This window comes from Oratosquilla oratoria, chromosome 12 (assembly GCF_046742065.1).
Source record: "Oratosquilla oratoria isolate Oo_2021 chromosome 12, ASM4674206v1, whole genome shotgun sequence".
Classification (NCBI taxonomy): Eukaryota; Metazoa; Arthropoda; class Malacostraca; order Stomatopoda; family Squillidae; genus Oratosquilla; species Oratosquilla oratoria.
The window spans coordinates 64736109-64762843 of NC_134788.1; the positions used below are offsets into that span (position 1 = coordinate 64736109).

General features: G+C 41.0%; 1 protein-coding gene across 3 annotated transcripts in view; it reads right to left on the reverse strand.

Moving 5' to 3' along the window:
* The window catches only part of LOC143031933 (uncharacterized), a 32283-nt gene extending 5789 nt beyond the window's left edge, over positions 1-26494 (reverse strand). Inside the window, exons 1-2 of one of the 3 annotated variants that reach the window (XM_076196312.1) lie at positions 26386-26485; positions 5680-5833 (exon numbers count right to left, since the gene is read on the reverse strand). The gene's annotated coding sequence lies outside the window, so the exon portion shown is untranslated. Of the gene's footprint in view, positions 1-5679; positions 5834-11512; positions 11607-26385 lie in introns of those variants that run through there. The other 2 variants (XM_076196311.1, XM_076196313.1) reach the window with 2 other exon arrangements.
* Between the last annotated feature and the right edge of the window lie 241 nt (positions 26495-26735).

Sequence of the window (26735 nt, forward strand, 5' to 3'; positions counted from 1 at the left end):
TCAACATTTCTATAGCTATTTCATTTTTTGCTACAGAATTGTGTTTATGGAGATATTTGGCAACTCGTCCCACCAGCATACCCCACAAAGACAGTGGACAGGGCATCAGTACTCTTTAAAAGGTCAAAGGTGACGTCACTCCTGGTACTCTCACTGTACACCACAATTTTGATTCCCTGCCCTATATTGTTGCTGTGATCATGGGAAAATTAACAAGAAACAAGAGAGTAAAGCAGCAGAATATAGAGGGGGCCCATGAGTGCCTGAAAAAGAAACAAGGAAAAAAAAAAAAGAGTAGGAAAGCAACACAGCTGCACCCAGTACTCCACAAGCATATACTAGCCACACCCACCTTGCACCTCCACCCACACCACACTACTCACCCTCACTTCACACCCCATCAGCAAAGAAGAGGAAATTGGAGATTTGCTATACATCACAACCATCAAACAAATGGTCTCGGAAATTAAAATCCCCCATCCTGTAAAGTTTATTTATTATAATTATTTTTAATGTAATATCTTCAGTTGTTCTTTATGGATTTTTGTAATTTTTGTTTCATTTGAAAGAAAACATACGCTCTTTATTTTCTACAGTGAAAAATAAAAGCAATTTGATTTTTTTGTTTTTGTTTTATATAAAACCTGAATTTTGCAGCACTTCTTAATTATTCAGAGAAACAAACTAATCAAAAATCAGAGGTATTAGTTTGATAAAATGTATTCAATAATTTTTGTTCCTCAGACTATAAGCTTTCATTTCATACCAAGCTAAATGTAGAAGGATTTTCCATTAAGTAATTAAAGCTTCATTATATCTTCACTGAGGAATTATACACTAATGTAAAGGGTAATACCTAAGTTTATTAAATACATATTTGAAAATTTAATTTCACCTACTCTATGAAGCAATGCAACTCCCTTAACCCATTCAACTCCGATGACAAGATTCTTGTCCTTTGGTCAAATAAAACAAAAAATCATAAAACACCAAAATGTTTGACCAAACACCAGAAAAATATGAAGTCAGTCCTGCTCGCGAGCGAAGCGAGGACTGACTTCATATTTTTCTGGTGTTTGGTCAAACATTTTGGTGTTTTATGATTTTTTGTTTTATTTGACCAAAGGACAAGAATCTTGTCATCGGAGTTGAATGGGTTAAGCCACACATGTAAGAGGTGTGCCTGTGTTACTATTCTTAAAAAACATAAAGAATATAATTGATCTAGGAAAATGTAGAGGTATTACCCATATCTTGCCACATTTAATAAAATACCTGCTTGCATAAAACATCATTTTCAACTTATAGGTCAGAAAAATATGACGTCAGTCCTCGCTTTGCGAAGCGAGGACTGACGTCATATTTTTCTGGTGTTTGATCAAACATTTTGGTGTTTTATGATTTTTTGTTTTATTTGACAAAATGACAAGAATCTTGTCATCGGAGTTTAATGGGTGTCTGGCTTTAAGACCTGAACTGTTGACATATTCCATTAGAGACAATTCCCATAAGAGAGAAGGCTAAGAAAATGTAAAAATATTTCAGTAAGAAATGTGAAGAAAAACAACCTTTTGTAGCCAGCAAGGGATGGTTTGAAAATTGTAAGAAAAGATTTGCACAGCACAATCTGAGAATAACAGGGTAAGTCCACATCAGCTGATCATGTGGTGGCAGAAGTGTATCTGGCAGAACTGGAGAAGCTGATATAGGACCAACAATATCTGCCAGAACAAGTGTTTAATGCAGATGAAACAAGATTCTGGTGGAAGAAAATGCCTAGCAGAACATTCATTTCTTCAGAGGAGAAGAAGGCACCTGGGTTCAAAGCAGAAAAAGACAGAATATCCTTGTTATTGTGTGGTAATGCAGCTGGACACATGATTAAACTCATGTTACTCTACAGAATGAAGAGGCCCTGTGGACTTACAGGGAAGGATTTGAACCAACTGCCAGTGTTCTATCAAGTCAATAAAAAAGCTTGGTTGATGGCTATTCTGTTCAGTGACTACTTTGTTCATGAAGTAGAAAGATACTTGAGGGCAGAGGGGCTAGAATTCAAAGTGTTACTGCTGGTTGATAACTGGCCAGGCCACCCCGACTTGCTCAAATTTGCACATCCCAACATATGTGTAGAATTTCTTCCAAAGAACACCACTTCACTAATTCAGGCCATGGATCAGGGTGTCATAGCTGTGCTGAAAGCAAAATATGTGTCCCACAACTTTTCAACATTGCTAAAAGCCATTGATGAGGATGGGGGTGGATATCAGAATGTGGTGGAAGAAATACAACATAGCAGACTGCATGGCCGTAGTGATGTGTGCCATGATGAACTCTCTTCAAAATGAGTTAACTCTTGCTGGAAAAAACTGTGGCCTTTAGTTGTCAATGAGTTTCCTGGCTTACCAATTGCTGATGCTGAAGTTTTCAAGATAAAAAACTTGGCTTGGCTTGTCAGCAGTGAAGGGTTTTCTGACATGCAAGATCATGAAATTTGTAAAATGAACTGCAGGGCCACACAGGGGAAGATCTAACAGAAGAAGAATTTTAAGAATTACTGAGAGAAGAGGCAGAGGAGGAAGAAGAATAAACACAAAAGGAGGGAACACCGCAAGTGTGGACATTGGACAAATTAGGAGAAATACAAAGAAGCATGAAGAACGCCATCTCCCTAATCATGACCCATCACTTGACAGGGCTATAAAATAAAGACTGGGTTTGGAGCTGTATATGCTCCCTAAAAAGAAATTATGAAAGAGCTGAAGTGTGAAAGGGAACAGCTTCTATTAACCATGTATTTCTCCAAGAAGCAACCCAGCATCCCTACACAGGAAACAGCCATCAACATCTGGCAAATACTCAGTAAAACATATTCACATACTGTGCATAACCATTATATATTTTTGTGATTGACACCAGATGTAGTGAAAATAAAGTTTATTTTGGTGTCTGGTTTTTCCTTTAGTGTACTACATCTTCAACAATGTTATAATAATAATGTTCATATTAATAGCAACATAATAAGGTTAATAACAAGGAGCAAAATAAAACATAACCCTCATGAATAAGAAGGGATTGCTGTATGAGGTAATAAATCCCCTACACCTTATAGATAACAACCTAGTTGTTGAGATTGTTCAATTAATGTAGTTGACAGAATGATTATTGTTCCAACCTCTTTGATCATGCTGAACAACGTGCTCCCAATGTTCACCACACCCCGACACCTTACTGGTTTGTGGCATACTATGAGGAAAAATGAGGTAACTTTATCCATGCTGCTAAGTATCTAGAGGGAGACACTGGATTGCTCCCTACATATAACCTGAAGTAATATGGTGGAGATGATCCAAGATAGGGATTCAACACAGGCCATGACGCTCTCCCATCTACCGTACCCTTCAGATGGAATTTTAGAATAAATCAAACCACACCAAACAGCTAATTACTGCAATGGGTGTATCTACAACCAAGACCTATATGAATTCTTACAAATATAAACTATGTACAGATAATGTTCAACAAGTGACAAAAATAAGAAAATAGGAACATGATCATCTACACAATTCTATGGTTCATATTCCCCTGTACATACATACATACATATATACATATACCAAGGCTTTTTCCCCCTTACAAGGGAGGTAGCCAAAAAGGGAAAGGCATAAAAACACTCCCACCCATTTCATCCCTAAATACACTCCACACCCCTCCCACCCTCCCTCTCATCTGAGCACCTCCTGGATGACGGGTCATCCCTGCACCCTGCCCACCGCCCTGGGTCAGAAGCAGTGTCGCAAGACACAGCACATCCACAGCAAGGCCGCTTCATTTAATCGGCGAACCCCCTCTCCGTCCCCCCTTGCATATAAGGAGAGGACGGGGAGAAATCCCTTCAGGCTGCGTCAAAATTTACTCACACATACTACCCCCCCACCCCCCCGCCCATCCCTCCTCATGCAATCACAACATTATCCATATACAACCATTCTTCACTCACCTCTGTCTTCCGTCCTCTCCCTTCCTTCCTCAACAGACACTCCCCTCTTCCCCAAAGCCCCCTTCACCCCATCCATCCACCTCATCCTAGGACGTCCCCTCATGTTCACTCCCTCCACATCTGCCTTCCATACCTCTTTTACTAGTCTTTCTTCACTCATTCTTTCCATGTGTCCAAACCATCCTAATATTCTTTCATCAACCCTATCTCCCAAATCCTTTTTCACCCCTGTTCTCCTCCTCACCTCCTCATTTCTCACTCTATCCAGCCTAGTAACCCCCACCATACTTCTCAGACACCTCATCTCAAACACATTCAAACTCCTTCTCTCTTCTTCTCTTATGTTCCACGTTTCTGCCCCATACAGTGCTGTTGGCACAATCACTCCTTCATACAGTCCCCTCTTCGCATCCATTCCCAAATGTCTATTCCTCATTACACTCTTTAATCCACCAAGGCATTTACTCGCTTCTCTCAATCTACATTCTACCTCCACCTTCACTCCACCTTTTCCTGCAACACTTGCACCCAAGTATCTAAAACTATCCACTTCCTCCAGTCGCTCTCCCTTAATGTTCACTTCCAGTCTGCCACTTTCACCCCTTGTACATCTCATCACCTTACTTTTACCCACATTTATCTTTAGCTTTCTTCTATCACATACTCTCCCAAACTCTGCCACCAGCTTCCTCAATCCCTCCTCCGACCCTGCCACAAGCGCAGTGTCGTCCGCAAACAACAGCTGGCTCACCTCCCACTTTTCTCCATTTTCTTTAACCATCTCCAATCCCTGACCCACTACCCTAGCATTCACCTCTCGCACCACCCCATCCATGTATAAGTTGAACAGCCAGGGCGACATAACGCATCCTTGACGAAGTCCCACCTTTACTTCAAACCACTCACTCTCTCCATTTCTAATCCTGACACAAGCTCTACTACTCTCATAAAAACTCTTGACAGCTCCCAAAAGCTTTCCTCCTGTCCCTGTACATACATTTATATATACCAAAGGCTCTTTCCCCCAACCTTCTGTCCTCTCCCATCCTTCCTCAACAGACATTCCCCTCTTTCCCAAAGTCCCTTTTACCCCATCCTTGGCTGCCCTCTCATGTTCACTCCCTCCACCTTTGCCTTCCGCACCTCTCTTACTAATCTTTCTTCACTCATTCCTTCCATGTGTCCAAACCATCCCAATACTCTTTCATCAACCCTATCTTCCATTTTCCTTACTCATCACTGTTATTTTCTTAGTGCTTCCCACTGCAACTACCTTTCCCTCCCTATCCTCCTTCATATTTAGCAACTCCCTAAAATATGATGTTTGTCCAGAAAGTATCCAGCCATTATGAATATTTGCAGAACAGGCCATGTGATCTTAACAGAACTTGGTGGACACTGACAGAAGATCCTATTGTGTATGCCTCAGCAGTCATACTACGATGTGACACCTCATTTACCCACCAGAAATGGTTTAGTAAAGATGTGTATTGTTTGACCATCGCGTGGTGGCAAAATTCATCACGCGTCTCCTGACCCATGAGCAGAATGAAATTCATGCTGAAAATTCATAGGACATGCTTCAAGCTGCTACAAATGACCCAGATTTCCTGAAACAAGTAATAACCGGAGATAAATCATAGGTCTACAGCTATGACCCAGAAACAAAGGCTACTTACTCAGACATTGTCAATGCAACAGTCAATGAGTACACATTCACTCAACTATGTGTGGAGGGTAAATAGTGTCACATGGGAGTATAGCTGCTCATGCATATGTAGTACGGTCTTCTGTCACTGTCCACCAAGTTCTGTTAGGATTGCATGACCAGTTCTGCAAATATTCATCCAATTTAAGAGTATGCAGTGTCACTATGAATACCCAGTACAATAAAAAACATAAAGAAACTAGAAAGAATTCAAAGAGCACTAACAAAGATGGCACCAACACTTAGCATGTTGACATACATACAAATATTTGACAAACTAAACTTATTAACTCTGGAGCAAAGAAAAGAAAGAGGCGACTTCATAACCATCTATAGAATTATGAAAGGGATGAAAATCCTTGACAGGGATGATCTACTTAAATGGGACAAGAAATACAAGGGGACACAAGAAGAAACTTAAGAAGGACAGTTACAGAAGAGATCTGAAAAAGAATAGCTTTCCACATAGAGTGTGGAATAAATTGAAAGAGAAAACAGTGAGTGCTAAAACTATATATAACTTTAAGAAAGAACTGGATGCAGAAAGATACAACTGCAGGTCTCTATGAGCATACTCTTCTCCCACAAAATACAACTAGGTAAATACATACATATACCAAAGGCTTTTCCCCTCCTTACATGGGAGGTAGCCAAAAGAAAAAAGGCATAGAAACTGCTCCCACCCATTCCATCCCCTACATACTCCACTCCCCTCCCTCTTATCTTGGCACCTCCTGGATGACGGGTCATCCTTGCATCTTTTCCACTGCCCTGGGTCAAAAGCGGTGTTGCAAGACACAGCACATCCACAGCAAGGCCACTTCATTAATTCGGCAACCCTTCTCATGCAGAAAATGAGAAGACAGGGAGAAATCCCTTTGGGCTGTGTCAATTCATTTCTCATACAAACTCCCTCATCCCCCACCCACTCCCCCTCATGCATCATAGCATCATCCATACACCACCCTTCTCCATTCACCCCTATCTTCTGTCCTTCCTCAACAGACATTCCTCTCTTTCCCAACGCCCCTTTTATCCCATCCATCCATTTCATCCTAGGTCGCCCCCTCATATTCACTCCTTCCGCCTCTGACTTCCACACCTCTTTTACTAATCTTTCTTCACTTATTCTTTCCATGTCCAAACTATTCCAATACTCTTTCATCAATCTTATCTCCCAACTCCCTTTCCACCCCTGTTCTCCTCCTCACCTCCTCATCTCTCACTCTATCTAGCCTAGTGACCACTATCATACTTCTTGGGCATTTCATCTCAAACACATTCAAGCTCTTTCTCTCTTCCTCTCTTATATTCCATGTTTCTGCCCCATACAGTGCTGTTGGCACAATCACTCCTTCATACAATCTCCTTTTAGCATCCATTCCCAAATGTCTATTTCTCATTACACTTTTTAACCATTTCCATACGGTCACACCTACGTAGGCATCATGAGGAACAAGTGGGTACGTGATGATGCCGACGTCGGCGTCTTGATTATATTTATTGTAGTCGTACCTACATAACCTCCATTCTCTCTAAACTGGCTTCATCATATTTTCTATGGTTATCAAAATTCATGGGTGAAAGAGAACGAACGATTAAGCACTGACTTTATTTTTTATAATGCGATTATTATGATGCAACATCGCACGTCGGGCAGCTAATGCTGCCAGACGTGCGATGTGCCCCGGAGTGAAGAGGTTAATCCCCCAAGGCATTTACTCACTTCTCTCAATCTACATTCTACCTCCACCTCCACTCCCTTTCCTGCCACATTCGCACCCAAGTATCTAAACCTATCCACTTCTTCCAGTCTCTTTCCCTTAATACTCACTTCCAGCCAGCTGCCACTCTCTCCCCCTGTACATCTCATCACCTTACTTTTACTCACATTTTTCTTCAACTTCCTTCTTTCACATACCTTCTCAAACTCTGTCACTAACTTCCTCAATCCCTCCTCTGATCCTGCTACAAGCACAGTGTCATCAGCAAACAACAATTGGCTTATCCCCCACTTTTATCCATTTTTTTTAACTATCTCCAGCCCCCTACCCACTACCCTTGCATTCACCTCTCACATCACCCCATCCATGTAAAGATTGAACAGCCAGGGCAATATAACATATCCTTGATGAAGTCCCACCTTTACCTCAAACCATTCACTCTCTCCATTTCTAATCCTAACACAAGCCCTACTCCTCTCGTAAAAACTCTTAACTGCTCTTAACAGCTTTCCTCCTATCCCATATATCTGCAATACCTCCCACAGTGCCTTCCTGTCTACCCTGTCATAAGCCTTTTCCAAATTCATTAAAACCAAAAAAAATCCTTACCTTTTCCTATAGCTTTCTCACATATCTGTCTTACCACAAAAATCTGATCTACACAACCCCTATCTGTCCTAAAACCACACTGTTCCTCACCAATTACTCCCTCTGTTCCTCTCCTAATCCTCTCAATTAAGACCTCCCATAAGCCTTCCCAACTACACTCAACAAGCTGATCCCTCTGAAACTACTACACTCACATTTGTCCCCCTTTCTCTTGTAAAGTGGAACTATACATGCACTCCTCCAGTCCTCCAGCACTCTACTCTCTCTTAATCAAACATTAAATAACCTCACCAGCCAGTCCACCATCACTGTACCTCCTTTTTTCAGACATTCTGCATGGCATCCATCCAACCCAGGTGCCTTACCTGCTCTCATCATCTTAACAGCTGCTTTCCTTATTTCTCCCCCATTTTCCTCACTCATCACTGTCATTTTCTTAGCACTTCCCACTGCAACTACCTTTCCCTCCCTATCCTCCTTCACATTTAGCAACTCTCTAAAATACTCTGCCCACCTTCCTCTCACTGCCTTCTCTTCCATTATCATCTCTCCATCTGCACCTTTTACTTTTTCTTCTCTACTTGATTTGCCTGCTCTTTCTCTTTTAATTTCTTTCCAAAAAATTTTTTTTATTACTTTAAAAAAATTCTGTCACACCCTTACCCCATTTCACATCTGCTCTCCTCTTTCCCTCCTTAATCTTATGCTTTACTTCTCATCTCTTTACCTTGTGACTCTCATATGATTCCCTCGTCCTAATTTGTAGCCAATCTATGAAAGCCTACTTCTCTTCTACACCCTTCTTTGCTTCCTCATCCTACCACTCACTACCCTTCCTTCTATTTCCTCCCGTCCTCCTTGTTCCACACACCATCATTGCAGACCTTATGACTCCCTCCTTGAACCATCCCCATTCCTCCTCCACTCCTAGTTCTACTCTATCCTTCACTACCTCCCACTCCTCTCTCAGCTTCTCATACTCCTTCTCTTTTTCTTTCTCATTTAAGCAGTTCACTCTAAGTACCTCCCTACCTTCTGCCCTTTTCCTCTTTCTCCACTCTCAATTTACCTTCCACCAGAAAATAATCTGATATTTGCCCACTCTCTCCCCTTAGGACATGTACATCCTTAACTCTTCCTACCATACTCCATTAATGCTCTATCTACCACCCTTCCATCCACCACCCTCTCTCATGTGTACTTATGCTTGAATTTCTTCCTAAACACTGTATTTGCTATCATCAACTCTCTAGACACATCAACTCTCCACTATGATTCTTTCCTGGAACTCCATACTTCCCAATCACTCCATCTATTGGTTTATTTCCTACACTAGCATTAAGGTCTCCCAATACAACTACATTGACATTTCTTCCTAATCCCTCTTTGCACTCATTTAAATCTATCCAAAAAGCCTCCCTTTCCTCTATGCTCTTCTCACTACCAGGCCCATACCCACTTACGAAGACCCACATCTCCCTTCCCAGCTTCACCTTCATCCACATCAACCTTGAAGAAACCTCCTGCCACTCCACTACATGCTTACCTATCTCTTCACTTACTAGTATAGCCACCCCTTCTCTCCCTCATCCCTTCTTCACTCCTGAGAACCTTCCCACTACACTTGCCCCTCCCTTTCAACTTAAGTTTCACTCAGTGCCAACACATCCATCCAGAATGGAACAACACCGACAACAGCCACATCCATCTTTCTTCTCACAAACATACTGCCTATCTCTTCCCTTTTACCCTCATCTGTACTACATCCACGCACATTAAAGGACCCAAACCTTAGGGTACTGGTTGGAAAACTCCTAGACTTTCTTATGCCTTTACTTTTTTTAGGGGTGTCCCCTGTGGAGCTACAGGTAGGATTCCTTGTCCTATCCCGTCTCGTTTTTTGTCGCCTCTTACGACTCAAGTGGGAAGACTTGGCGGTAGCACTCTTATCCACCACCACAGGGTAGGCAAAAAAAAAAGGAAATGAATATTCAGAGAAATGGTACAGGACAGTAACAAGGGGTTGGGGGACAGCATAATGGAGGGACAGTCGCATTATAACAAAAGTGTCATAATTTTTCTATGATCAGAGTCTTCCTCCATCACAGACAAAATTATGTGTGGCTCTGGTCTGTAGGGGCACCCCATATAGACCCTAAAGTATCAACTGCATGTTACTTTGCCACAGTAACATGCAGCCAATACCCCTATTGGGGATACTTTCTGGACAGATCTCACACTCTGACCATCTTCCTCTTTCTGCCCTCTCTTCCATTATAATCTCTCCATCTGCACCTTTTACCTTTTCTTCTCTATTTGACTCACCTGCTCCCTTAATTTCTTTCCAAAACATCTTTTTTATTACTTTCAAAATTTTCTGTCAAACTCTTACCCCATTTTACATCTGCTTTCCTCTTTGCCTTTTATCTTATGCTTTAATTCTCTTCTCTTTTCTTTGTACCTCTCATATGATTCATCCTATTTTGTAAACAATCTGTGGAAGCTCACTTCTTCTCTTCTACAACCTTCTTTGCTTCCTCATCCCACCACTCACTACCCTTACTTCTATTTCCTCCCATCCTCCTTATTCCGCACACATCTTTGCACACCTTGTGACTCCCTCCTTGAACTATCCCCATTCCTCCACAACTCCTAGTTCTACTCTATCCTTCACTACCTCCCACTCCTCTCTCAACTTCTTGTACTCCTTTTGTTTTTCATTTTAAGTAGTTCACTTTAAGCACCCCACTTTCTCCATCTATCCTCCACTTTCAACTTACCTTCCACCAAAAAATTATCTGATAATTCCCCACTCTCTCCCCTTAGAACATGTCTATCCTTAACCACTTTGGTATGATGACACCTACATAGGCGTCATGAGGCATGTGTGGGTACACATGGATGCCAGTGTCAGCATCTTGATTAGACATTTGTTTTTGTAGTTGTACATGAGTTACCCAAAACTCTGTGAACTGGTTTGATCATGTTTTCTGTGATTATAATTACTCAGGATAAAGGAGAACAGGTAATACAGCACCAGGAGGTGCCAAGATAAGAGGGAGGGAGGAGGGTGGAGGGGAGTGGAACATATAGGAAATGGAATGGGTGGGAGTGGTTTCTATGCCTTTTTCTTTTTGGCTACCCCCTATGTAGGGGGAAAAAGCCTTTGGTATATGTATGTACTTTATATTTCAAAATGTGAGAAGTGTGATGAATTGTACATATGGCAGCCGATACTGTGCGTGTGAAAATTTGACTCGTACTGAAGTGGCTAACTCTTCCTACAATACTCCTGGTCACCACTATGTAATCCACTAATACTCTACCTACCACTGTTCCATCCACCATCCTCTCCCATGTGTAAAAGCTTGACTTTCTTCCTAAACACTGAATTTGCTATGATCAACTCTCCTTCTAGACACATCACCAACTCTCCAAGTCTATAATTTTTTCCTGGAACTCCACACTTACCAACCACTCCATGTACAAGTGAATACTGGTCCTCCTTCTCTCACAGTAAAAGCTTTCATCGAGAATCCTTTACAGTGTCACCAGTGTTATGAGGTCTGTAATGGAAGGAAGACTTGTACAACTAGTCCCCGATAAGGTCACTGCTCTGTCCTCAACTCACACCTTACTCTTGACTGTGAATCAGAATGTTATTGCATCCATTGTAGAGAAGCTCACCCAATACACTCTCAACAATGCAAAAAGTACCATCTTGAACAAGACATTCTTCAACTGGCTGATTTTCAGTTCATTAGTCATGGTAGTGCCAAGTGAGAACTTCATTTTAGACGGATGGTGGGGCAAAGACATATGCCTCCTCCCTCCACTCCATCAAATACATTTAAGGCACCTTCCTGGCTTTCTCAAGCACCAATTGTTTCCCCCCCCTGTTCCTATGAGAATCCTGCCCCTGCTGTTGCAGTCCAGAACAAGTTCTCTTTTTTGTAAAATTGGTCAGTTGAACCTTCCACTACATCTTCAACAAACCCCTCTACCCCACTTTTAACAAAGTATTCCATTACATCTTCAACAAAACCCTCTTCTACTTCATCAGCAAAACCCTCCACAGTAACCACAGCAACATCACAGACTCCCACACCAGAAGTCCATGCTCACATGGATTCCCAATCAAGAACCCTTACTAAGGATAGTAAATCAAAACAGACACATTTTTTCAACAAAATCTGGCATGTAGCAATGAGTTGCTAGACCCCCTGACATCCATCCCTCTGAATATTCTCTACCTTAACCACTTCAGTACAAGTCAAATTCTTGTGTGCAGCATTGGCTCCCATATGTACCCTACATCACATTACTCACATTATAAAATATAAAGTCACTGATCTATTACTCGTTCTCTTTTACTCTGAGTAATAAACACATAAAATGTGATCAAACCAGTTCACATAGTCCAGGGATAACTCATGGGCTACTAAAATATATATATGTATATATATATATATATATATATATATATATATATATATATATATATATATATATATATATATATATATATATATATATATATTATATATATATATATACAGCGAGACCTCTCATTAACAGACGTTAATTAGCTGTGTTTGCGATGTTTTCGCTGTTGTTGTTTAGTGCGTGCAATCACTAAGCCACCCAAAACCAACACCAAATCAACGGATTATTCACATCAACGGCCACCGTTACCCCCTTTTTAGTCCGTTAATGAGAGGTAGTACTGTATATATAATCAAGATGTCGATGCTGGCATCCTTATGTACCCACTCATGTTTCATGACACCTGTATAGCCATCATTGTACCGAATTGGTTAAAGTGAAAGTCCACCTGGATGACAGCATCACAGATAATTGTCCAGGATGTAACACTTCACTCCATACAACCCATTATAGAGGACTACATTGTACACAATCATGCTCACCAACAACACAAAATATACTCTATAAGGAATTTGTGGGAAAACACCATTCCAGCTGTGGAATTCCTCAGGGAGATGGGACTGTTTGCCCAGCTAGTCCAGGGGATGACAACAACAACAACAACTAAATCTCCCATAGTTCCTTCTCAGTCACACCAGAAACATTACTGAGGCTCTCCCGAGTCCCATGATTCAATACACCACCCCTCAAGATCCTTTGGGTGAATCAGACAGCCTTTCGGTGGATTCCTAAAACTACATCAGACCCCCAATCTTGGGTTACTGGCACATTACAAAATCAAAAGAGGAGAAAGACTTGAAAGTCTTGATAAAAGACATCCTGTGACAGACATAGTAGGATTGTGGGAGAGACATATGGGCCACTGCAGAAGATTAAAGTGGGATTCCAGTATATGAATGAAGACATGACGAAAAAACTCATTGAAATTCTGATACGTCCAAGACTGGAATATGCACCAGTAATATGGTTCCTTCACAGAGTAAGGGATATAAGCAAGATTGAGAGAATACAAAGGGTAGCAACCAAACTGGTCTCCTGCCTGACAGATAAACAATATGAGGAAAGATTAAAGGTACTGAATCTGCCAAGTCTGAAAGATGGAAGAGAAAGAGGTGACATGCTTATAGTGTTCAAATCACTAAAGGGGATAGATTGCATTGATAGAAAAGATCTGATTAAAAGATGGGAGGGGTTTCAGAGGCCATGGAAGTTAGCAAGACCACATGTTGAAAGGATGTGAAGAAATACAGTTTTCCATATAGATGTTTCTCACTCTACCCAGCCAGTTACTACATTGGAAAGAGTGAGAAACATGGAGGTGAAGAGAGTAGGGGTGGAAAGGGAGTTGGGAGATAGGGTTGATGAAAGAGTATTGGGATGGTTTGGGCACATGAAAAGAATGAGTGAAGAAAGATTCGTAAAAGAGGTGTGGAAGGCAGAGGTGGATGGAGTCAACATGAGGGGGTGACCAAGGATGAGATGGATGGATGGGGTAAAAGGGGTATTTGGAAAGAGGGGGATATCTGTTGAAGAAGGAAGGGAGAAGACAGAAGATAGGGGTGAGTGGGGAATGGTTGTGTATGGATGCTGCTGCAATGCATGTGAGTGGGTGGGGGATGGGGGAGTGAGGGAGTATGTTTGAATGATATTTTGTCACAGCCTAAAGAGATTTCTCCACGTCTTCTATTTTTCTGCTTGAGGGGATAGAGAGGAAGGGGGGGGGTCACCGACTAAATTAAGTGGCCTTGTTGTGGATGTGCTGTGTTTTGCTGCATTGCTTCTGACCCAGGGCAATGGGTGAGGTGCAGGGATGACTTATCATCCAGGAAAGAGGGAAGGAGGGGTGGTGAATGGGAGTGGAGTATATAGGGATGAAGTGGGATGGGAGTGGATTCATCCCTTTGACTTTAGCTACCTCCCTTGTAAGGGGGAAAAAGCCCTTGGTATATGTATATATGTACATAACTGCCCCAACAAATTCATCTGTAATATGTGCTGTAAATATCCACTAGGAAAGGCATACACACTTACATATATGCCACTTCTAGCCCTGTAGCACTATTCTTTCGAAAAAGCTTGTAGCAAAACTACTCAACTGGACAAAAGAACACAAATACATTCCTCAACTCTATATCAACAACACTCTAATATCACCCCGCCCCCCAAAAAAAAAAAAAAAATCTTGGTGTAACATATGATACATCCATGTCATTTAAACAACACATCACAAACATAAAAAATAAATGCATACCTAGACTCAACACATTTAAATCAATCACTGGAACAACATTTGGACAAAACAAACTAATACTAAAATATACAAACAATGCATATGCTCAGTGATGAATTATGCGAGTCCAGCATGGGCACCTAATCTCAGTGAGACACACCTCAATACCCTTCAGAGGATACAAAACAAAGCATTAAAAACAATTACAGGCTGCACATATACAACACCTACAGACCACCTACACTATGAAACAAAAGTCCTCAAAATCAAAGATCACCTTGGCATGAGAGGCACACAAACACTTGCTACAGCCTCCACAAACACAGCACATCCGCTACACTGCATGGCAGAACATCCACACACCAACAAATAAAAAAAAAAAAAAACACCCAAATATCTATATCACACACAAATACTCTCTTCTCTTCCTCCAAAACCACCAAATACCAGCCTCCGGAAACATATTCATAATCACATCACTCACTGCTCCATTAACACACTAAAAGACAACACATTGCTGCATGCCAGACCCCCTGATATCCATCCCTCTGAATCCTCTCTCCCACAAAAGGACAGAGTCCACCTGGCCAGACTGCAATGCGGCCACCACCCAGCCCTTCTAAGCTACCAGAAGAGACTGGATGACTGCATTGTGGACAAATGCCCAGGATGTAACACTTCACCCCATACTATTCAACACATCATGGAAGACTGCATTATACACAATCACGCATGCAAACAACACAACATACACTCCATAAAGGATTTGTGGGAAAGTCCCATTTCAGCCGTGGCATTCCTTGGGGAGACGGGACTGCTCGGACAGACAGTCTAGGGAACAACTACTCAAGAATAAACTCGGATTAAGACTCCACTCTTTCCTCTTCCCACCCACTTCCTATGTATATGTATGTATGTGTATATATATATATATATATATTATATATATATATATATATATATTATATATATATATATATGTATATATATATATATATAGTATTTTCCGGCGTATAGTGCACGACTTTTTTCCATTGGAAGGGCCTAAAAATGGGGGGTGCGCGTTATCTACGGCCTACGATACAAATTCTGCAGCTGTGTGTGTAATTTTTTTCACAACAATGTGACAATGTTGGCCGTCACAAAGTCGGGACAGCACACTTCTCAGTGACGTTCTGTGAGAACAAGAAGAACAGCCATGGTGACATGAAAGAATACGCCAGCATGCGCTATATAAATATTTGGTATAGGTAGGTATCTATCGAATCTTATTTTTCATGTTTAAATAGGCCTAAACACCATGAAACATGATCAATATTCATGATATTTGCCCATGTTCACAGCATCCTAGTTTGAATTTTTATGTTGGCTTTGTTGCTTCACTTTAGGTATGGTACAAATTCCATTGCGGCCGTTCATAAACTCGTGTCAAACACCTGACTACAACACCCTCTTTCGGGAGTTATATTAACTAAACGTCACCTTGATGAGAGACTGTCCTATTTCACCACTGTCATTGTAGGTTCAAAGCTAAAACGAAACAGTCTGTAGTTTCAGTATTAAATAAAAAATGGTAGAGACGAATTATTTCCTCAAGATATAACATGAAAATTTTCTGTAAAAATCCCGAAATTTTTCTGTATATTTTACTTCCAATAAACTTTTTTTAGATCATATTTCCTACAAACTATTTAAGCTACAAAGTAATAAGGGACCAACGCACAACATGAGTCATATACCAGTACATGTAGTTCCGACTTTTTCTTAGTTGTGTGCTGATTGATGCCTAAACTGACACTTAATTTAGTGACAAATCAACAGATTTCCCAGCGGTGGCTCTAGCCAATGAAAAATACTTCTCCATGTTACCTCGTTCACATGATACTAAGTAATTAATCGCCGTTATTTCATTGGTTTATTTTTACTAACATTAATTATTGTAGTCTATGCAAATATTTGGGATCCGTAAAACAGCACTGGTACCAACATCATGAACGTTGGCCATTTTAGCTCACCCGGAATATGCGAGATCAGGGCCGAGAATGACAGTTCTATTGCTAATCTAGCCTACACTAAACACCCTCTTGCGAGAGTTTGTTAAACTAAACGTCACTTCAGTAAAGACACTTATGAACCGAAACATAGTTGCTACATGGCGATGAAAACTTGTACACGGTGATAAAAACTTGAACACGGTGATAAAAACTTGTAAGATGAATTATTCCCTCAGGATAGTAAATTAAAAATTTTCTGTAAAAATCCGAAATGTTTCATGTACATTTTGTATTCAATAAACTTTTCATGGCTCAAATTTCCCACAAAACAATGGACCAACGCAAGCAGGAGTTGCATACATGCAGTTCACGAGCTTTAGCCACCAGTGACTTTTCCTGGCATGCGCGTTATACGTCAGTGCGCGCTATCTGTGTACTGAGATAACGAAGTGCATGGGTGTGCAGTATAACCCGATGCGCATTTTAAGCCCGAAAATATGGTATATGTATATATATATATACATACATACACATACATATACCAAAGGCTTTTTCCCCCTTACACAGGGGGTAGCCAAAAAGAAAAAGACAGAAATCACTCCCACCCAATTCATTTCCCATATATTTCACTCCCCTCCACTCTCCTCCCTCCCTCCCATCTTGACACCTCCTGGATGACAGGTCATCCCTGCATCCTGTCCACTGCTCTGGGTCAGAAGCAGTGTTGCAAGACACAGCACATCCACAGCAAGGCCGCTTCATAAATTCGGCGACCCCCCCTCATGCAGAAAAGGAGAAGACGGGGAGAAATCACTTCGCGCTGCATCAAATTTTTTCTCATACATACTTCCTCACCCCTCATACCCCACCCACTCCACCTCATGCATCACAGCCTCCTCTATACACAACCCTTCTCCATTCACACCTATCTTCTGTCCTCTCCCATCCTTCCTCTCTTTTGTAAAGCCCCTTTCACCCCATCCATCCATCTCACCCTAGGACACCCCCTCGTATTCACTCCTTCCACCCCCGCCTTCCACACTTCTTTTACTAATCTTTCTTCACTCATTCTTTCCATGTGTCCAAACCATCTTAATACTCTTTCATCAACACTATCTCCCAGCTCCTTTTCCACCCCTGTTCTCCTCCTCACCTCCTCATTTCTCAATCTAACTAGCCTAGTAACCCCTATCATACTTCTCAGACATTTCATCTCAAACACATTTAAACTCCTTCTCTATTCCTCTCTCAAGTTCCATGTTTCTGCCCCGTACATTGCTGTTGGCACAATCACTCCTTCATATAACCTCCTCTTAGCATCCATTCCCAGATGTCTATTTCTCATTATACTTTTTAATCCACCAAGGCATTTACTCGCTTCTCTCAATCTACATTCTACCTCCACCCCCACTCCTCCCTTTCCTGTCACATTCACACCCAAGTATCTGAAACTATCCACTTCCTCCAATTTCTCACCCTTAATGCTCACTTCCAGCCTACTGTCACTCTCTTCCCTTGTACATCTCATCACCTTACTTCTACCCACATTTATCTTCAGCTTCCTTCTTTCACACACCTTCTCAAACTCTGTCACTAACTTCCTCAATCCCTCCTCTGATCCTGCTACAAGCGCAGTGTCGTCGGCAAACAACAACTGGGTCACCTCCCTCTTTTCTCCATTTTCTTTAATCATCTCCAACACCTGACCCACTACCCTTGCATTCACCTCTTGCACCACCCCATCCATGTAAAGATTGAACAGCCAGGGCGACATAACACACCCCTGACGAAGTCCAATCTTTACCTCAAACCATTCACTCTCTCCATTTCTAATCCTAACGCAAGCTCTACTACTCTCATAAAAACTCTTGACTGCTCTTAACAGCTTTCCTCCTATCCCACATATCTGCAGTACCTCCCACAGTGCCTTCCTGTCTACCCTGTCATAAGCCTTTTCCAGATACAAAAAGCCCAAAAACATCCTTACCTTGTCCTATAGCTTTCTCACATATCTTACCACAAAGATCTGATCTACACATCCCCTACCTGTCCTAAAACCACACTGTTCCTCACCAATTACTCCCTCTGTTCCTCTCCTAATCCTCTCACTCAAGACCCTTCCATAAGCCTTCCCAACTACACTCAACAAGCTGATCCCTCTGTAACTACTACACTCACACTTGTCCCCCTTTCCTTTGTAAAGCAGAACTATACAGGCACTCCTCCAGTCTTCTGGCACTCTACCCTCTCTTAAATAAACATTAGATAACCTCACCAGCCAGTCCACCACAACTGCACCTCCCTTCTTCAGACATTCTGCATGGCATCCATCCAACCCAGGTGCCTTACCTGCTCTCATCATCTTAACAGCTGCTTTCACTTCATCCTTCCCTATTTCTCCTCCATTTTCCTCACTCATCACTCTCATTTTCTTAGCGCTTCCCACTGCAACTACCTTTCCCTCCCTATCCTCCTTCACATTTAGCAACTCCCTAAAATACTCTGCCCACCTTCCTCTCACTGCCTTCTCTTCCATTATCATATCTCCATCTGCACCTTTTACCTTTTCTTCTCTACTTGATTCGCCTCCTCTTCCTCTTTTAACTTCCTTCCAAAACATCTTTTTATTACTTTCAAAATTTTCTGTCATACTCTTTCCCCATTTCACATCTGCTCTCCTCTTTGCTTCCTTTATCTTATGCTTAACTTCCTTTCTCTTTACTTTCTACCTCTCATACGATTCCCTCATCCTAATTTGTCGCCAATCTATGAATGCCTGCTTCTTCTCTTCCACACCCTTCTTTGCTTCCTCATCCCACCACTCACTACCCTTCTTTCTATTTCCTCCTGCTCTCCTTGTTCCACACACCATCATTGCACACCTTATGACTCCCTCCTTGAACCATCCTCATTCCTCCTCCACTCCTAGTTCTACTCTATCCTTTACTCTCTCCCACTCCTCTCTCAACTTCTTCTTATACTCATTCTCCTTTTTTTCTTCATTTAAGCAGTTCACTCTAAGTACCTCCCTACCTTCTGCCCTTTTCCTCTTTCTCCACCTATTCTCCACTCTCAATTTATCTTCCACCAGGAAATGATCTGATATTCCCCCACTCTATCCCCTTAGAACATGTACATCCTTAACTCTTCCTACCATACTCTTGGTCACCACTATATAGTCCATTAATGCTCTATCTGCCACCCTTCCATCCACCACCCTCTCCCATGTGTACTTATGCTTGACTTTCTTCTTAAACACTGTATTTGCTATCAACTCTCTTTCAAGACACATCTCCACCATCCACTCTCCATTACGGTTTTTGCCTACAACTCCATACTTTCCAATCACTCCGTCAATTGGTTCATTTCCTTCCTTAGCATTTAGGTCTCCCAATACAACTACATTGACATTTCTCCCTAATCCCTCTATGCACTCATTTATATCTACCCAGAATGCCTCCCTTTCCTCTACGTTCTTCTCACTACCAGGCCCATACGCACTTACAAAAACCCACATCTCCTTTCCCAGCTTCACCATCATCCACATCAACCTTGATGACACCTCCTTCCACTCCACTACCCACTTATACATATATGTATACATACACATATATATATATATATATATATATATATATATATATATATATATATATATATATATATATACATCTCCACCATCAACTCTCCACTACGATTTTGGACTCGAACTCTATACTTTCCAATCACTTCATCAATTGGTTCATTTCCTACCCTAGCATTTAGGTCTCCCAATACAACTACATTGACATTTCTCCCTAATCCCTCTATGCACTCATTTATATCTACCCAGAATGCCTCCCTTTCCTCTACATTCTTCTCACTACCAGGCCCATACACACTTACAAAAACCCACATATCCTTTCCCAGCTTCACCTTAATCCACATCCACCTTGATGACACCTCCTTCCACTCCACTACCCACTTACTTATACATATATGTATACATATATGATATATATATATATATATATATATACAGTCGTACCTCGGTACTCGACCGCCTCTATACTCGACCAAATCGGTGCTCGACCAAAAAATTCGAGTAGAAAATGCATCGGACCTCGAACAGATTTTCGGTACTCGACTAGCTCGAACAGCGGGTAAGCGTCAGTTCGACTCAGACCGCCAGCGGAGTAAGACGTACGCAGTTTGTTCGAGTATTTCTTCCCAGATTTAAACTTTTTCGTGTTGCTCTAGCCCTTAATAATGGGTCCAAAGAAAGACAGTGATAAGGGGAAAATTGGTTTCGGTGTTCGAACAAATCGGTGCTCGACCACCACCTCAGAACGGATTATGGTCGAGTACCGAGGTACGACTGTACATGCATGCAAAGATGAATACTAGGTAAAAATACACACGCAGTTTTAGATGTTGCCTGGTCTTATATTGGCAAGTTTGGGAGATTCAACCTGTATATATTTACTTATCTCTATCCAGTATCTATGTAAGATTACATAAGGAAAGGTATAATCATACTATAATGCAATGGGTGCCGGTAGTGTGGCTGGCTGCGGAGTGAGACACTGTTGATTTACTGGTTTGGTTAGGTTCTGTAGGGTTGTTTTTTGGGCTTCTACTATCTTGGTCAGATTTGACATGACTGATTTCATTTCACGGAGCACGTCTAATTTTTTTTTATTATCCCCATAAGATGTGTTGTTCTGGCACTTTGGGTTTTTTGTGGTGTTGTGTAATTTAGTTGTGCCTTTTTGTGCATCAACGTTTGTTTCAGGTTGGTGACGCTTGGTTCCCTTGATACGAGTAAATTTGCAAGATTCGTTTAAACATTCGTTATTGTGCAGTGAGTTTCGGCACAAAATAGGATGGTAGTTTGGGCAGCCCTCTTTGCAGCCGTGATCGTCTCTCGGGCCGTGGTTCACAAACTTAGGTTGATTGATTGATTTATGGAATTTTTGGCTTGAAGGCCATGCACTCAAACTTAGGGCATGGCTTAGGATGGTTATACTTGCAGCCTTTACCACTAATTCCGTGTTTGCATATTCCTTTCCTGTAGTATCACAAGATCCGGGCATTGCCTGTTCTCGACCCTGTGGGGTCAAGACTGGTATTAGCTTGTTTACTGACTGCATATTTGGTTACAGGTGGAACAGGGTGATCCTGGGGCTGGTCAGGTTCTGGAGCTGAAGTTGAATTTCTGGCGGAGTCAACTTCTGGGTTGTTACTCAATGTTGGTGTTTCTGTTGGGATTGAATCCAATACAGTTGTGACTTTTTCGTAGCAACGCTGGGTTCATTGATGGTCTGTTCCCTGGTTGCTTTCTGATGGACTCCGTCTTGATGCTGCCTGTTCATCAATTGCTTTTTGTGCCTCTTCTACTATCTTTTCCCAACATTCATCCAAATATTTGGATTTGTAGCATTTTTCACAGGTTTATTTCCTGGTGGTTTTCAGTAGACACATAAGATTGTATAGTGGGAGTTTTGAACAGTAATAGTGAATCCATTTTTTGCATTAGCCACACTGGATAGAATGGGTCATGTCATCATCTTTATGACAGGCAGCGCACGTGTTTGTCTGGGGCCAGCTGGCTTCTTTGTTTACATTGTTTACCAAAATCCTTACAAATTAGCACCCTTAATTCTCACCTTTTGTTAAAATAGTCTAGCCAAAAATTCTGAATAGAAGAAAAAAGTATTTTATTTCTAGTGAAATGGTTTTTCATATGCAACAAGAATTTAACCCCTTCATTACAGGCCAAAATCTCATGGGCAGCATTTGCTTCCAGACGTGCGATGTTGCGTCATAATACTCGCATTATAGAAAATAAAGTTACCTCTGTATTGCTCGTTCTCTTTCACCTGTGAATTTTGATAACCATAGAAAATATGATGAAGCCAGTTTACAGAGTATGGGGGTCACGTAGGCACAACTACAATATATATAATCAAGACGCCGACATCGGCATCCTCGCGTACCCACTAGCTACTCATGACGCCTATGTAGGTGTTGTATCGAAGGGGTTAAGGGTTAAACCAAATTTCAAAATTGTGCTTGTACGTCAATAAAGACTTTCCAGTCTCATCTATCTTTTAAATCACTACCAACATTAATATTAAGGTACTTACATATGGATGGATGGGGTGAAGGGGGCTTAGGGGAAGAGGGGAATGTCTGTTGAGGAAGGACAGGAGAGGACAGAAGACGGGGTGAATGGAGAATGGTTGTATATGGATGATGTTGTGATACATGAGGTGGAATGGGCGGGGAGATGGGGGGTGAGGTAGTATGTGTGAGCAAAATTTGACGCAGCCCGAAGGGATTTCTCCCCGTCTTCTCCTTTCTCCTTTTATGCATGGGGGGACAGAGAGGGGGGATCGCTGATTTAATGAAGCGGCCTTGCTGTGGATGTGCTGTGTCTTGCGACACTGCTTCTGACCCAGGGCAGTGGACAAGGTGCAGGGATGACCCATCATCCGGGAGGTGCTGGGATGAGAGGGAGGGTGGAGGGGTGTGGAGTGTATTCAGGGATGGAATGGGTGGGAATGATTTTATGCCTTTTCCTTTTTGGCTACCTCCCTTGTAAGGGGAAAAAAGCCTTGGTATATGTATGTATGTACTTACATATGAGGCTGAAATACTCAGAATAAGAGCTAACCAAAGATACTTGTAAGAATTGCAGCTCAGAGACCAGCAAACACCTTTACAACACACAATTTTTTTTTTGCCAGTCTCAATTCTTTAAAAATTGCTGCCAAAATAACTATAAATTTGCACTATTTATAACTGGGGTTCAAAATACTCAATGATAAAAGCTAAGTATTGGAGATGTGAGACCTGACTTAACCTAACCCCTTGGTAAATATAAAGATGTTCTACCTTATATATGTATGTATGTATGTATGTATATATATATATATGTATATATATGTATATGTATATGTACATATATATATATGTACATATATATACATATATATATATATATATATATTTACAGGTGAAAAATGTAATCCCATATTTGTCAATCATGTGAAAACCACTGTTGGAGTAAAAAACACTGGAAATAGGGAATCTATATATTTCGATTGCAAACTGCAATCCTCTTCAGTAGATCTTTTTTACTCCAACAGTGGTTTTCACGTGATATTTATACATATATATATATATGTATATATATATATATATATATATATATATATATATATATATATATATATATATATATATACACACACACACATATTGTATATTTTGGGCACAGATTCTCACTCATACACAATGTTAAACACGACAGCATTTTGGCACTGATTAATCTTCTTGCTGAGATTTTCCATTTTTCTCACAGTAGATCTCATTTCAGGGGGGCGGGCAAATACAACCCTTCCATATTTAATTTGATGCTTTGACATCAGGGAGTCGTCTTCAGAATAGTTTAGAAGAATTAACTCACAGTTTTACAAAGCTACATGATACACATTTGACAATATTGTACAGACAACATGGATTAAATACAGGCAGCTTGGGAACACTGGAAGGATCTTGACCCTCTGCGTAGGAGGACATTTCTTCATAGAGGGGGATGGAGAGGGGGGAGTCAGGTAGGATAGGTCGTCTCGCTGGGACACCGCACTGGCCAAGTGGGGGTTGGTGAGGTGGAGGAGGGGGAGAGGAAGGAGGTGGGTGTTGCTGTCGTCGGAGCCAATTATAAAACACCAAAATGTTTGATCCAACACCAGAAAAATATGACGTCAGTCCTCGCTTCGCTCGCTTGGGTCGCGAGCGTAGCGAGGACTGACGTCATATTTTTCTGGTGTTGGATCAAACATTTTGGTGTTTTATAATTGGCTCCGACGACAGCAACACCCACCTCCTTCCTCTCCCCCTCCTCCACCTCACCAACCCCCACTTGGCCAGTGCGGTGTCCCAGCGAGACGACCTATCCTACCTGACTTCCCACTCTCCCTCCCCCTCTAGGGGGAAGTGTCCGCCTATGCAGAGGGTCAAGATCCTTCCAGTGTTCCCAAGTGGCCTGTATTTAATCCATGTTGTCTATACAATATTGTCAATTGTGTATCATGTAGCTTTGTAAAACTGTGATTTAATTCTTGTAAACTATTCTGAAGATGACTCCCTAGATACAGGCACATCGAGGCCTCTCAGCTAAGCTCGAACAAGCGTGGCCTCTCAGCTAAGCTCGAACAAGCGTGGCCTCTCAGCTAAGCTCGAACAAGCGTGGCCTCTCAACTAAGCTCATTGGGATCACTTGCTGACCCCCATATCCATATATCTGCCAGAAGACCCCAAACAACTCAAAGTCGCCCTAAGTACAGGGTCATAGGTCAATGCTATGGTCTACGTTCTACATTTTGGCGACACCAAGAGTGCCACCCTTCTATATTTTCTTATTGGGTGCTCTCTCATAGGGCACGCCCATTTCTGTACCATGCATCATTTTAGCTAGGAAGAGCTGGCAACCTCCAGAGTTTTCTTTGGAGCAGCCAGTCTCGTTTTGTAGTCAGAATAGGTCTAGAAATAAAGAGAAGAAAACGCCCACGGTTGGACCAAAAACCCCCGCCAACAATTCCATGTCTAAGAGCCTGAGAAGTCTCAAGACTAATAGAGGTCTAGAGGCAAGACTTAATTTTTTTCTGGGTTTCATGGTCATAGACATGAGCTCTTGAAATAAGGCTGTTTGTTCGGATTATCATGATTACTAATAACATTATTAAACAAAATAACTCCTTTGAGAGTAGAAAAAAAAACATTATTATTTTATATATCAGTAAATTGGTGTAAAAAAAATGCACTAATATCAATGCAAATTTAAGTTAGGTCTTAGGATAGTTGTAGTACTGACTGGTTATTGTACCAAGAGGCAATCTAAGGCTAAGGGGCAAGGCTTTATATGCACTTTCTAATGTGATAGAGTTCTATTAGCTGTGTATACATTACATTGCTCATACATTACATTGATGAAATATGTTACATGATAGGTGTTAGTAAGAATAGTATAAAAGGAAAGTCCTACATTCTTTTTAACATGCTCAGGTGATTTGTTGACCCATAATACCTTCACATGCCAAGTTGCATGTCAATTGGGCCAGGGGTTTGGATTTTACTGATGATCATCTCTAAATTGACAACTTAAATTAAGTTGTCAATTTGCCTTTTCATGGCAACTATTAAGTCTTGATAGTTGCCATGAAAAGGCAAATTTGGTATGATGGAGTTGTTCCACATTGTTTTTGACATGCTCAGGCAATTTGTTGACCCAAGAAGCCAAAGTATTCCAAATTTCAATAAAATTGGACCAATGGTTTAGAGTTTGTGTATTTCTTTACCAAAATCTTTACAAATTACCACCCTTATTTCTAACCTTTTGTTATGGTAGTTTAACAAAAAATTTGGGATAAAAATATAATTTAAAAAAATCGTATCTCCCTTAATTTTCAAGCTACTTCAAATATTTAAAACGTACTTTGTTTCTAATGAAATTGTCTTTCATAAGCAACAATAATGTAAGGGATATTTTTGTTGACCATATTGTTTTTGTTTTTTGTGCCCGTACCTACAGAATACCAGATACATTGCCAAACGAGAATTGAAAAGCAGCAAATGCGAACACATTACATATGCACTAAGCTATCTTACCCCCATATCACTGCACTTACGAATTCAAGAAGAAGTCACACTTGCTTGGCCAGCACAAAGTACAGCCACAAAAACAAGCTCTTCGAATAACTGAATGTGCAACTCAAGGCTTGACGAGTTATGACGTCATATGTAAACAATTATGACAGGGGTGGAGGTGTAAGTTATCTATATATCATCTCCATTATTCTATTTATACTTTCTATTCTATGTTTTATATTCCATAGCTAATATTTTCATAGATTATATTTTGTATTTATATTTTCCATTTCTGTTTCATATTTACATTTTCAATTAATATTCATAATTGTAATTCTTATATCTATATATCTACTGTATTTAATTTTTGCATTTCATATATCTATTTTCT